Source organism: Mobula hypostoma, chromosome 23 (genome assembly GCF_963921235.1).
Source record: "Mobula hypostoma chromosome 23, sMobHyp1.1, whole genome shotgun sequence".
NCBI lineage: Eukaryota > Metazoa > Chordata > Chondrichthyes > Myliobatiformes > Myliobatidae > Mobula > Mobula hypostoma.
In genome coordinates this window covers 52,911,001-52,925,114 of record NC_086119.1, presented here as the reverse complement: position 1 = coordinate 52,925,114, position 14,114 = coordinate 52,911,001, and positions in this window count along the sequence as shown.

The following is a 14,114-nucleotide window of genomic DNA, read 5'->3' as shown; positions in this document are numbered from 1 at the left end:
AGGATGAGAGGTGATCTGATAGAGGTGTATAAGATGATGAGAGGCATTGATATGTGGATAGTCAGAGGCTTTAAACAAGCGCTGAAATGGCTAGCATGAGAGGGTACAGTTTTAAGGTGCTTGGAAGTAGGTACAGAGGAGATGTCAGGAGTAAGTTTTTTACACAGAGAGTGGTGAGTGCGTGGAATGGGCTGCTGGCAATGGTGGTGGAGGCGGATACGATGGGGTCTTTTAAGAGACTCCTGGAAAGGTACATAGAGCTCAGAAAAATAGAGGGCTATGGGTAACCCTAGGTAATTTCTAAGGTAAGGACATGTTTGGCACAGCACTGTGGGGCGAAGGGCCTGTATTGTGCCATTGTGCTATGTAATAGAGATGAGGAGTAATTTCTTTAGCCAGAGGGTAGTGAATCTGTGGAATTCATTGCCATAGACAGTTGTGAAGGCCAAGTCATTGGCTATATTTGAAGTGGAGGTTGATGTGTTCTAGATTAGTCAGGGCATGAAAGGTTTGGGGGAGAAGGAAAGAGAATGGGGTTTGAGATGGATAATACATTGTCCTTGATGGAATGGTGGTGCAGACTTGATGGGCTGAATGGACAGTTTGTTCCTGTGTCTTATTTAGGAAAAATACACTGGTTTATGATTGAACTATTGCACACTCTATTTGTATGTTAGATGTTAATTTACTGATCATTCGTTCCTAGAGGATTTCTAACTTTTCACAACCAGAGGTCATTTTTAAAGAAAAGTGTTTTTGTCAGTTAGTATGTGGACTGTCACTCATGGGTCTGCATTGTCCTTGGATTGTTTACTTTTTGTGTCCAATTGTTTATCTTTGCAGCAGCTCTGCTTTCTCACTTTGTACTGCAGATGTCTCGTTTGGGATGATGGGGATTGTTAAACTCTCTTTGTATTTATCACTTTTATTCAATTTAGGATAACTTAATTAGTATGGTGTTTGTCAATGTCCAGTATTACTACGTGCTCCAGGGTGTATTTCAGGGGGTCATTCCAACCCCTCCTTACTGAGTTGCTGTGGTTCCTTGTCTGCTGACATTCGGACTGAGTTCTTCTGTGTATTGTGAGTAATTTCAGTTTGTCAAGATTCTGTATGGTTTGCCTGAGCTCTTGTTAGTTTTATTGTTGTTAATTTATGTAATAAATCTTTAGTTTTATTTTAATTGCTGAAGTTTCCTTGATTCCTGCAATTGAATTCATTAGTGATCCTCACATAACTACAAAATTGTTAATGTTTTGTCTCGTTACACAGGGTCAGATCTAAAATAACGTTTGCCCTTGTAGGTTCAAGAAGGTTATCATGGACGCATTCTCAAAAGTTGCCCTCAAAACTGCCCTGACCAATTTGATTCACCCAGTCCATGTGTGAGTTAAAATCGCCCATGACAACTGCCATTCCATTCTATGTGCATCAGATACTTTTTGGTTTATTGCCCGTGTCACTGTAATTATTTCATGGCCAATAGACAAATCACCACTGATTTTTTTTTTCCCTTTACTATTCCTAAACTCTGACCAGATGGCCTCAACATTCTGCTCCTTAGATCTTATATGGTCTCTCACTACCACCCTGATCTGATCCTTAATTAACAGCACTCCCCCACCTCCCTTACCTTCTTGTCTTTCCTTACTTATTACTCTTGGATATTTAATTCCCAATCATCTTCATCCATAATGGCCACCAAATTCTATCCCTTTGAACTGAATTGTGCCTCGTTCACTGAGCTTGTTTTGAATTTTACGGGTACTCGTATAAAGTACCCTCACATTCATTGATCTTTAGATTAGATTAGATTAGATTCAACTTTATTGTCATTGTGCCCGAGTACAGATACAAAGCCAATGAAATGCATTTAGCATCTGACCAGAAATGCAAAGAATAGTGTTATTTACAAAATAACTGCGAATAAAACAAGTGCTACAGCACCCAAATATAAAAGTACTGAGACAGTACAATCTGGGTGCAATACTGCTTAGCGCTATGATGAGAGGTTCAGCAGTGTCACAGCCTCAGGGAAGAAGCTCTTCCTGTGCCTGCTGGTGCGGGAGCGGAGGCTCCTGTAGCGCCTACCGGATGGGAGGAGAGTAAAAAGTCCATGGTTAGGGTGAGATGCATCCCTGATAATGCTTTTCACCCTGCCCAGGCAGCGTTTATGGTAGATGTTCTCAATGGTGGGCAATTGGGTGCCGATAATCCGCTGGGCAGTTTTCACCACATGCTGGAGTGCTTTGCGGTCCAATATGGGACAATTGCCATACCACACTGAGATGCAGTTGGTGAGTATGCTCTCAATGGTACAGTGGTAAAAAGTCCGTCAGTATCCTGGGACAGAGGTGAGCTTTCTTCTTGCTCCACAGGAAATAAAGGCGCTGTTGCACCTTTTTGATCAGGATGGAGGAGTTCAGGGACCAAGTGAGATCCTCGGAAATGTGGACACCAAGGAATTTGAAGCTTGATACACACTCCACTACAGCTCCGTTGATGTAGATGGGGACATGAGTGTGACTCCTTAGATCTTTGATCTAATAACCTTTGTGTCCTTTATATTTAACTTTTCTGTACTCCACTGACCTTTCTCGTGTTTAACTTTAGCTTTGTTGTCTGCATTCTGGCTTTCTGCCTGGATCCCTATCCACTGCCATATTCCCTCCTCAAAAGCACTAGCAGACAATTCCACCAGGACATTGATCCCAGTCCAGATGTAGGTTTGTAGTTGTCCCACCTCCTGGACCCAGTTCCAGTTCCCCAGGACCTCCATCCTGCACCAGTGCACAAGCCACATGTTCTGCTGCTATGCATACTCTGACTAGCACGTGGCACAGACAGCAATCCTGAGATTATTACCTTTGAAGTTCTACTTATAATTTATTTCATACAGTAGCTTCCTAAATTCAGCTTGTAGGACCTCCTCCTGCTTTTTTTCCCTATATTGTTGGTTCCTACATGCATTACAACTGGCTTGTTTGCTTTTCACTTCCAAGACGCCTTGCAGCCGCTCTGAGACATGGCTGACCCTTGCAGCTTGGAGATGGCACATAAATTGGGAGTCCTGTTTGCTGGCACTGTTTTTGTATCTCCATTGACTCCTTTCTTTTTGCCTTTCCGTTCATCCAGCTGGACTTTGGTCTTCACATCTACTTTACATCTTTACATCTACTCTTACAAGCAGCCTTTTGTCTCCCACTTGAAGTTCATGCAATAACCTTAATGCACGCAAAGCAGACTCTGGTTCTTTATCCTCACAAACTCTTCTACATTTCTCGAAACTCTTCCACATTTCACAAGTAACTGCTGGATTAACATTCTCAGTTAAGTTGTCTACAAAAACTGTTGTAGTCAGACCACTGCTTTTGTCACTTTCACGCTTTCTCTGAGTGGTGTGGTCCTTCCTTGGTCCAATATGCTTTTGAACCAGAGGCACAGAGGTTTTCACCAACACCTGTTTGTCCTCTATTGGGCAATGAATGATTCATGGTGTACGGCATAGAGACAGTCATGGCATTATCCAGTACCTTTCTTAAATAACTCGCGGTTGACTATTGCAGGGATGGATCTCCAATCAAGTTGTAGTTGTCTCAGCCAATCTCGCCCCCACAATGCTGAGCCTCCTGTTTTTACCACATACAAGCTCAATGTGGCTCATTGGTTGTTGTGTTTCACCGTTACAGATGTCATTCCCACAGAAGTTATCTTTTCTCCAGTATAAGTTCTTAGTTGGATATCCGCAGGTTTCAGTTTAGTATTTTGTGGAATGGCTGAAAAAACTGAGCCAGCATCCATTTAAATTAATTTGCCATTGGCTTCTTTTGTAAACCATAGTGGTTGTCTATTGTTAGATTTCAAATTGTAAATGTCAAGGCTACTCAGTCATGTGTCACCATCGTCATTAGACATTCAATCAACAGCATGCTGATTAGTGCTCTTTTTGAAACTGCAACTTTACTTTCTATCCTTTTGTCTACTCTGTGCAGTTCATTTATTTTGTCTGCCCAACATGCTCTTTGTAGGAGACCTACTTTCCAGCATTTTCTGCTAGTTTTACCTTTAAACCTGCATTAGTCTAGTGTATGTGAGCCCCTGCCACAATGGTAACACGATTTATTCAGCCAGACTGGTTTCTGTTCATATGTTGTCATTTTTTATTCATGCTCACTTTCATTCCTGACTGTAACTCAATTGCATCTCTTTCTGCAGTTTCCATTGATACAACAATTTCAACTGCTGTTTTAAATGTGATTTGTGCTTCAGTTAGGGGCCATTTTGTAAGATTCCACAAACTAAAGGATCTCTCAGTGCAACATTAAGCCAAAACTGAACTGACAATACTCAATCTCTTCATTTCAGCCACATACACTGAAATGATCTCCCCTTCCTTTGATTCCACTTATGAAAGCTAAAGTTTGTGGAATCAACAATGGTTTGAGTTTTAAATATTCCTGCATTACTTTCACAATATCAACAAAGCTTATTTCCGCTGGTTTTGTTGGAGTTGGTTGGAGCAGTTAAATTTCTAAGTAAACTGTATGCCCTTATATCCAAAGCACTCAGCAAAATTTGTACTTGTTTCTCATTTGCTTTAAAATACTGCTCAATCTATTCAGTGTACAAACTCCAGTTATCTGCAGTGGAATCAAATACATCTATCTTTCCAATGTAGCCAGCCATTTCTGCTCTTTTTAAATTTACTATTATCACTTGATACTCAACTGTTTATGAACTGCAAATTCTTCCATTTTCTGCCTTTTTTTTAAACTCAATTGTCTTCCCTTTTGTGAAGGAAAAAACATGCTGTTCTGCTTTTTTTTTTAAAAAAACCTGAATCGTTTGTTGCTGTGTTTTTAAAAAACTCAACCATTTCTTGCTGTGTTCTTTTTAAACTCGAATGTCTCACTGAGGTTCCACAGGTAGGTAGTTGTCTCCAGTGTGTATTAAAAATATCTCGTTACCATTGTTAAGTCTTTTGGCTCCAAACCATAAAAAATGAATTGAAAGGAAAACAAGAGAATTGGAAGATGAGTTGTGTACTTCATTTTTATTTACTTTAAATGAGACAAGCACGTATCACATGGTAGTGTCATAATGTATGCACTTCACTATTTTTACATATAACCTATAGTGAATAATTTAAACAAACAAGAATACTTAATCATAATATTAAGTTTATGCTTAATAATTACAATATTACTCAAATACTGTTGAAATATTAAATACACAACAGTAGCCCTCATCATTTCGTATACCTGTTCCTTCTTAAAATCCCTCCATTCCAGGGAACGCAAACCTAGCCTCTCTAGTTGCACCTTAAACTGAAATACTCCATTCAGGCAAAATCCCAGTGAAACAAACTCCTCTGCAGTCTCTATATTCTTCCTATTGTGTGGTGACCTGAACTGCATGTAGTCTTCTTGCTGAGATCTGACTAGTGTTTTATGAAATTGGAGCATAACCTTCCTGCTCTTGTATTTAGTGCCCTGACTAATGAAAACCAGTTTCCTATTACCTTTTTAACCACATTATTTACTTGTGCTCCATCTTTGAGGATCTTCAACATCAGTGTTGCTCTGGTGCTCTCAGTAATTGTATTATATCCATGACATTTGTTCCAGCCCCATTAGTACTTTACATTTATCAGGAATAAGCTCCATCTCCAGCAGGAGGGAGGAGAAGATGGCGGCACGACGCAGCGCGTGTGGCTGTTCCAAATGAATATCGTATGTGTAACTAAGGGCCGTGCACAATCCGGATTTGATGGAGACAGCTTTGAGAAGCACGGAGGAACACCTGGAGTAACTTCTGAAATGCCTGCTTCGCTGCCATTGCTACTGTGCGATCGAGAATCTCCGGAGATAAAGGCCCCAAATCCTCGGCTTTGCCTATTGCCTGTTGCCGGGGCTGGGGTCGAAGTGCTCGGGAGAGATGCTGCTCGGTGCTCAGTGTCAGAGAGCTGGTCGGAGGTTCAGAGTTTTCGGACGGACTCAGAGTCGGGCTGTGGTTGGATGCTTCCATTTATGCTGCATCGGCAAGTTGGCAGCACTGGAGGTTTACCGTCTGCGTGAGATGATGGGATTTTCGAGAGACTTTGAGACTTTTACAGTGCCATGGTCTGTTCTTATCAAATTACGGTATTGCTTTGCACTGTTGTAACTATATGTTATAATTATGTGGTTTTTGTTAGTTTTTTTTGTGGGCACATGGCCAAGTGGTTAAGGCATTGGACTAGTGACCTGAAGGTTGTGAGTTCGCGCCCCAGCCGAGGCAACGTGGTGTGTCCTTGAGCAAGGCACTTAATCACACATTGCTCTGCGACGACACTGGTGCCAAGCCGTATGGGTCCTAATGCCCTTCCCTTGGACAACATTGGTGTCGTGGAGAGGGGAGACTTGCAGCATGGACATCTGCTGGTCTTCCATACAACCATACAGAGAGTGAAGACTTTCCAGGCGCAGATCCATTGTCTCATAAGACTAACGGATGCCTTATATGTTAGTTTTTAAGTGGGTTTGTCATGTGTTTCCGTGATATCATTCTGGAAAAGCATTGTATCATTTCTTAATGCATGCATTACTAAATGACAATAAAAGAGGACTGCGTGTCCTCATAATCTGCCCATTTCTTATCCCATTTTACCACCTACCCTTTACACTATCAACAATTCCACCAACCTTTATGACATCCACAAGTTTGCTGATCATGCCATCCAAATCATTTATATATTGCTAACAATAATGGTTCCATCACTGGTCCTGGTGGAACACCACTAATCTCAAAACAGTTGTCTGTCATCACCCTCTGTTTCTTATTCCCATACCAATTTGGGGTCCAGTTTGCCAACTTGCCTTGTAACCTGATCTATGGAACCAGTGTCCTATGAGGTTATTTTTGAGAGTCTTATTGAAACCCATCCTCCAAGAGAACCACAACCTTGTCATAGGTTTTGGAGACTTTTGTGCCTCAATGACCTGGAAAGCAATGTTGGCTGGAGTCAGGGCTTTATGCTTTGGCTCTTGGTAGGGTCACCCATGCCAAACAGGTCTAAGGGTAGAGGCCAGACTAAGAGTGGACCACTGGTCCCCCAGGTTTGGGGGTTCAGCTCAGGGCCAACAACCCTGACCGATCAAACAAAACTGTTACGGAAACAGCAATGAAGAATCCTTCTACATCTGAATGGCCAAGGACAGACAGAGGGGGAGGACCTTCATTGCTGCCCTAGGCACCAGCGGCGTAAGAGGCAGTAAATAAATAAGTACTGAAATTCATATAAACCACTGCCCTCATAATACATTTTACTTCCTCAGAAACCAATTAGATTGTTCATGCAGGATCTGCCTTTAATAAAGCCCTGTTGGCTATATTTGATTAGTCCCTCCCTGCCTTTCCATATGATCAGTAATTGTGTCCCTCAGGAATTTTCCCAGTATCTTCACCACCACCGATGCTAGGCATCAGGACCAAACTTCTGGTTTGGTAGCTGGCCGCTCGACCATGGTTTTTCGGTCAGGCGCCGGAAGCTCGGAGAGATTCGGCGGGGGGTGGGCGCCCAGTACTCGGCCAGGGACCATGGTCGAGTGGTCGGCGACTTGGGCCAGCTCCCCCACCGGACTTACTCTGGTGAGGAGGGTGTGAGGACACCCAGCAGAACTAGAAAAATCAAGACCTGACAAAGGGTGGATGAGCTCCTTATGAGACAATGGCCATCTTCCATGGAAGAGATTAAAGCCTCACCACGTATCTACGAATCGTGTGCTATGCACCTAGTTAGAAGAGACATGATGAACTTGGGCGCTGCACCGCGTGCCTGGACCTGCCCAAGGCCTCCATCTAAGGAAGGGCCGAGCTCGAAGAAGCGGCCGCGGCTGGAGGCCGACACGGCCTTGGGCTCGAGTTCGGCAGGGGCGGTGCCAAGGCAACCAGTGAGAACAAACTGGAGGAGAGGCTGTACTCGGTGCTGTCGCAAGATCGAAGAAGATGGAGGTGCAGAGCCGCCAACCCCAGATTCGGGACGGCACCCACTGACTGACTGACTGACTGACTATATTACCAGGCCTATCCCTACTGCACTTCTTGAAAAGGAGGGTCACATTTGTCCTCCAGTCATCTTGTGTCATACTTGTGGCTAGTGACAGTTTAAAAGTCTCAACCAGAACCTCAGCAATCTCTTCCCTTGCCTCCTGCAGCGGGGTGAGGAAAATATCATCTGGCATTGTGGAGTAATTCACCTTTTGGCCTACTTTGCCTCCTCTTTATCTATGGAGACCTCACAAGAACTTCACTTACTGAATCATCCAACTAGAAAATACACTTTGTGAATATCAATGAAAAAGATTCATCTGGGAACTCATCTCTGCCTTCTAGCTCCAGACACAGATTGTCCCTGTTCACCTTAATAAACCCTACTCTTTTGCAGCTTGTTCTTTTAGCCTCAATATACTCAGAAAACATTTTCAATTTATCTTAATCATGGCTACCAGTGGCATTTCGTGACCCCTTACTTTGCTTTTTAAGCAACTCAGTGCACCGTTATATTCTTGACTGGCCACCCCTTCATTAGTTCCCCGTTCCTGCTTTCTTGTTTCTCTTATTCGAACCTGAATGTACAGGATTCCCTATAATTCTTAGCCTTATAAGATCACGTTGGTCTGTAACGTGGAAGCAGGTTCATGGCTTTAGAGAGCGAGACAGAAAATATTGACTATGAATAAGTAGATTAATCACTTAGTAAAAGATGCAGCCAAATGTTGAAGCACCCCCAATTTACACAAACAGATACTTAGCTAAAAGGACTGGTGGACAAACCTTGCCAATGGTTCTGCGAGGCGTGCCCTGCAGACAGAGGAAAGAGCACAAGCCTCCTGCACGTGCTGTTCTTTATACCCGGGGTGTTTGAAACTGCACACCAGAGGTGTGGCTCACAGAGCAACCAATGGGAAAGAGCTGCTACAGATTTCAGAAGGGCCAATGTGGTAGAAACGGCTTTTGAATGGCAAATAAGCCACATACCTACGTGACATTCCACCCCTCACAAGTCACGACACTGATAATTTGACCGTCAGACTAGTATGACCCTCACAAACTCCCTACTAAGCTACACATAAAACACAGAAGTACAATACCAGTACTGTAAACCCAACAGGCACTCCCCTCCCCCATGTACTATAGTAGTCCACCAGCCTCCCTGCATCCCAAAAAGCCAGCAGCCTTCCCCAGGTGTGTAATAACCAATAATCTGGCCCCCAGTTTGATTCTTAGATGCGATCAGACAGGTAAGTGATGTTCCCCCAACTTGTAAAGAATGTAGGTGCAGCATTCTTGACAAATAACAGTACAAATGCCACCTTTCTTTGTGAACAGGTAATCTAAGGCCGTCGATATCCGTTCCTGGGACAGTGTGGTCATACCATGCTGGCAAAGGCTATTATTTAAAAGCTTCCTTCCTCTGTATTAGCCTTCTTACTATGCTGACCAGCACAGATCATCAAGGGCACTGGGTGGAATATCAGCTGCACCACCCTGTGGGGACCACTCTGGCATAGACACAGCTGTCCTAGGATACTGTTCCTGCTCATACTCACCCTATCCACTGACTGGTACCTGTGCTCATTCTCTGTCAGGTGGGGAAATCACCTTTAGAGTCGGGACTTACAGTTAAACAAATGGTCCATAGGGGAAATACCAGCCTTTAAAGCACTTACTCCACCAGAGCTATTAAGGCTCAAGTCCCTTAAGGCTGCTACCCTACTATGGGTTGAGGTTGGCTGGAATAGACTCCTCCCTCTCTGCTCCCCCGAAACAGGATGCCAAAGCCCAAGAAACTAGATAATCTCCCCCAACAGTCTTTTTCCTTGTCATCAAAGGGATCGATATTAGTGGCATCCCTTCCACTGCATAGTAAGGAGTCCTCATAGAAATGTCGTGACCTGACCCATTGGTCCGGTGTGCAAATTCAAATGCCACCCCCCAGGAATGTATCACAGGATCTCCCACCAGAAGTCAGCATCCACCACTTTGCCATTCTGTGATGCAGGGAGATACAAATGCATTCGCTCCTGATCAGTCACCGGGGATTTAGACAAAAATAATTACTTCTAGAAGTGCTCCTCTGACATGTGAACAAGTCATATCTGGAATAAAGTTACACAGATTTCTACACCATTAACCCAAATTTCACATGGCTAGTGTGAAATGTGGGTTTATCCCTAAAACCGATTGCATGGGAAACAAGTTACAGACTAAAAATACAGACAAGACAAACAAAAAATTAAGGCTTTTACTTCTTATCCTTAAAAAAAAAATTGCATGGAACTGCAAAACTTAAAACATACAGTTAACTCCCACATGGTGCCTGCGTACAATGCTCCTTTGGTTGGTATCTTCTGGATAGATGATGAAACCATATATTTCACTTCTTTTATGTCTTTTATGTTTGATTTCTGGAACTGTTGGAACCTGTGGTTTGCAGTTTGGGGATCTTTTGGGTGTTTCAGTGCTCTGCAGTCTCTGGGGGGATTCCGGGAGGCACAGGCAGTGGGCGGGTACCTTGTGGTGAGAAGGCTGCAAGGTGATGTTCACCGACTAAAGCTTCCATTGTTCGTTGATCAAAGCGACGAGTGAGCTTGAAACATCGAGGCAAATGCAGACGGTGAGTGGCAGCTGCCTGCCTGTTTATTGCTGGTGGGTTCACTCTGCCTCGGAGAGGGGAAACTGCCTTTTGATCACTGGTGGGTTCACTCTGCCTCGGAGAGGAGAAACTGCCTTTTGATCGCTGGTGGGTTCACTCTGCCTCGGAGAGGGGAAACTGCCTTTTGATCACTGGTGGGTTCACTCTGCCTCGGAGAGGGGAAACTGCCTTTTGATCGCTGGTGGGTTCACTCTGCCTCGGAGAGGGGAAACTGCCTTTTGATCACTGGTGGGTCCACTCTGCTACAGGAGAGGGGAGACTGCCTTTTGATCACTGGTGGGATTGCTCTGCTATGGAGAGGGGAGATTGCCATTTGATTGCTGGTGAGATCGCTCTGCTACTGGAGAGGGGAGACTGCCTTTTGATCACTGGTGGGATCGCTCTGCTATGGAGAGGGGTCTGCCTTTTGATCACTGGTAGGATCACCCTGCTATGGACAGGGGAGACCGCCTTTTGTTCACTGGTGGGCTTGCTTTGCTACCGGAGAGGGGAGACCTCCTTTTGATCACTGGTGGGATCACTCTGCTATGGAGAGGGGAGACTACCTTTTGATCACTGGTGGGATCACTCTGCTATGGAGAGGGGAGATTTCCATTTGATCGCTGGTGAGATCGCTCTGCTATAGACAGCGGATACTGCCTTTTGATCGCTCGCTGCTGGGGAGGGAAAATGTTACCCAGGTTTTCTGTGTTTTTGATATAGACTTGGACTATAGACTGTTTTTCCGTCTTTTAGTCTTTTATATTCTGTGTTTTTCACCAAATCTTTCTTGTTTTTTGTGTGTGGGGATGGGGGATTTGGGAGTTGATCACTGTATTGCTGTTTTTTACTTTTTTGGTTTCATGGCCAAATGGAAAAGAATTTCAGTGTAGTAAACTTTGATAATAAATGAACCTTCGAACACACACTCAAAGCAAACTGATTTGTGGCCACACTTCATACAATATTTCTCTGCACTCAAACCATTCACACTTTATTTCCAGGGAAGAGGGATGCAGGATATGGCTCCCCCCTCCCCATGGGGATGAGGCACAAAGGCACTAACCACCCCTGACGCCCGTTGCTCCTGGAGGTCAGTCGTAGCCCTTTGTAATGCCTTCAGCGTGGGATATAGGGAATCCAGAACGGGACCAGCAGAGGACAAAAGCAGCCCTTATCAGGCGAGGGGTTGAAGAATGACCCTTCCCCATTTTTGGCCTCTTTTTTTTGCTTCCCTTGGCAGTATTCCCTCCCATTGCTTAGAGGGTGGTTTGGGAATCCCATTTTCCCGTTCCTTCGAGACTTTGGCTTTGAGCAACGGCAAAAACATTTCCTTAGGGGCCAACATGAGGAATTCTGCAGATGCTGGAAATTCAGGCAACACACATCAAAGTTGCTGGTGAAGGCAGCAGGCCAGGCCTGCTGTGTTCACCAGCAACTTTGATGTGTGTTCCTTAGGGGCCATGCAGTTTCCCCCAGTCGTTGTCTGCTTATCAAACTTTGGTGGCTGGCTACACGTGCGTCCTACGTGTTGCAAGCCCTGTAACAATTGAATTGCTGTACTTGTAGGATGTTTGACAGCTGGTCCTATTAAAGACAGCACTACTCTTTTTGAATGGGAAGCTGTTGGCACGACCACATTTTCTATCATGGCAAAATCATTCAAAATCCTCTGGTGGGCTTTCAATATGGCTAATAATTCTGTAATAAGAGCCCACTGGCAAAGGGCTTTAGTGCCCCCTGTACTGTGCTCCATTGCGCATGGGGTTTAAAATGCCCGTCAGAGAGGGAAGGGTGCCCGAACCTGATGCCTGTTGCCACTCGATCCCATAATGATGCATGACGCTCAGGAGAAGCAATCAGTGTTCTTAGGGCATTATCGATCGCATGTTGGGATGCTAGGCTCCCTAAAGCATCCATCTCTCTGTTATACAGGCTCACTCTGGCACCCGCCTCATCCCAGATCCTTTACAACCGCATGGCCAGAGACTCACAGGCTTCTGTCTGTAGCTATTCCCTCAACTCACCAATTCCCTAGCGGAGAACTCCCTGATCTCTGTTGTATCACTGGGGCCCATTGTACCGTCCTTCATACACTCCTGATCCAACTCTGTATTTACCAACAAGTAACTTTTATTGTCTCAACTAAAAAGCACGTGGGTTCAACATCTAACTATCTGTGTGTAGCCCACAAGAGTCCCTGACCCTCCATGAACAGTCAATGAAGAGAAAAGGTGTTACCCCCGAAAGGAGTCTACGCTGGCCGGGGGTTCCAGTCTTCATCGTCCCGATCTTCATGTGTCCATGCAGTTCTCCCTATCTCTGGTTGCTGTAGAGTTATTACCCCTGCATATTTGGAGCTCCTGACTCTTGTAGTGTTCCTCATCAGTTGAACTGGTGGATCTCCATCCCACTGGCTCAAGATCACCTGACCTACCTGGGTCACCTTCTTACTAGTTCTACTCCAGGGTTGGTGGCTCTGCCTGCCCCAGCCTCGTGTATTTGCGTCTTTCGACTCCTGTCTGGTCCAAACCAGTTAAATGAGGCAACCCAGACAGGGTGTAACGAGATTACAGATTGCTTCTGACATTTTGCATCACAAGTAGCTACCTATCTGAGAATGGTCTCAGGTTTAGCAGGTCATTACCCGAAGCTCCTTGTGTCCACATTCAGTCGCTCCGATTAGATTATCCCAGAACTAGAATCAGTTCAGAGTACACTGTGCAAACCCGGGGCAGGGATTACACAGTGAGTGACAGGACCCTGGAAAGTGTGTAGAACAGAGAGACCGGTGGATAAAAGTACGTAGTTCTCTGAAAATGGTAACACAGGTAGACAGGATGTTAAAAAAGACACATGGTGTGCTCATACAGTATTCACTGGCCGACCTACTGAGCTCAAGAGTTTGTACATCATGTTATAGATGTACAAACGGTCAGTTAGGCCACATTTGAAATATTTTGCTCAGTTCTGGTCCGCAAACTACAGGAAAGGTGTAGTTAAACTAGAGAGGGTACAGAAAAAAAATCACAAGGACATTGCCTTGATTAGAGGGCATGAACTGTAAGTAAAGAAATGCAGCCTAACCAACCTTTTGTACAACTATAACATGACATACTATTGGCCAGAAGAAACTACAAACTACAATCAATGGATTTGATGAATCAAGGACAGGGAAGCAGACAAACCAGTTGTCTTTGTTTAGTAAGAAAGAGAAAAACACACTTTTGGGAAGTCAGTTGTCAAAAAGACAATTTAAGATGTGAAATAATGAATGCACACTAAGGAGCGGTAGGTATGGGTGGACTTTGCAACAGACAAGGAACCTGCAGTCTCTCTACAACACGTCTGCAGGTAAACCTGTGAGCTGATTACAGTTGGCAATCCAGTAACTGGAAATCAGTCGGGACCCAAATCCACTGGAGTGGGACTTCTGATT